Source organism: Tupaia chinensis, unplaced genomic scaffold (genome assembly GCF_000334495.1).
Source record: "Tupaia chinensis unplaced genomic scaffold, TupChi_1.0 Scaffold143574_1, whole genome shotgun sequence".
Taxonomy (NCBI): Eukaryota; Metazoa; Chordata; class Mammalia; order Scandentia; family Tupaiidae; genus Tupaia; species Tupaia belangeri.
In genome coordinates this window covers 1,277,887-1,278,724 of record NW_006203419.1, presented here as the reverse complement: position 1 = coordinate 1,278,724, position 838 = coordinate 1,277,887, and the positions used below count along the sequence as shown (strand labels likewise).

Below are 838 nucleotides of genomic sequence, written 5' to 3'. Positions count from 1 at the left end.
TGTGAAACCAATGGCAAAAATCAAAAAAAAAAAAAAAAAAAATCAGTCTAACAGCATTTTGTTCAAAGAGCCATTTTCTTTTTCTAAGTGTTTTTAAAATTAAAATACTGAGTTTATTTCACGTGTATATTTTTGTCTCCCCACCATTTCTTTGTCTGACCACCACTGCTACTGTGTCCTATCATAACATTCCATACATACTTAAAACCAAGCAAAGGATAGAGTTTCATCTTTAAAAACTAAACAGGCATTTTGGACAATACATTCTTGGCAGTGGAACCTGGACAACATCCATCAAGCACGGCAGGGAAAGTTCTCACTCTGCATTATGAAAAGGACAGCCAGATATCAGCTGTTACAGAAATGAAATAAAACAGAAAATTTTAACACACTTTAAACTATTTTATTATTATTTTTTTAAATAGATTTTTGCTATAGGGCGCATGCGGTTGCCAGACAGACAGAGACAGAGAGATAGAAAGCGAGAAATCACCCCCCAGGGGGGATGGCCATGCCGCAACCCCTTCTCCTCCGTTCTCCTCTCGGGATCTTGGGCACGCATGCACACGTGCCCGGTGTGAGTTTAAGCCACCGCGTCCAGGACGCGAACCACGGTCGACTACATGGGAGTCCAATGACATAGCCATTAAAACCAACTGCTGGTCCCAAACTATTTTCTTAAAGAGACTTCCTCGACTGCCAGAGATCTTGAATAGTCTCCTGGTCAGTTATCCGGAATAAGTTCTTCAAATAATTGATGAACTTGACTTTCACTTTGGGAAGAGAACCACCTTTTTCTTTTTTCATCTTTTTTTTTTTTTTCAAATCCTTATTTATT

The 838-nt window shown here is 38.9% G+C and overlaps 1 protein-coding gene across 1 annotated transcript in view; it reads left to right on the top strand.

Annotated features, from left to right (window-relative positions):
• The window catches only part of UBOX5 (U-box domain containing 5), a 52,582-nt gene that overhangs the window by 27,527 nt on the left and 24,217 nt on the right, over window positions 1-838 (top strand). The window lies entirely within an intron of this gene.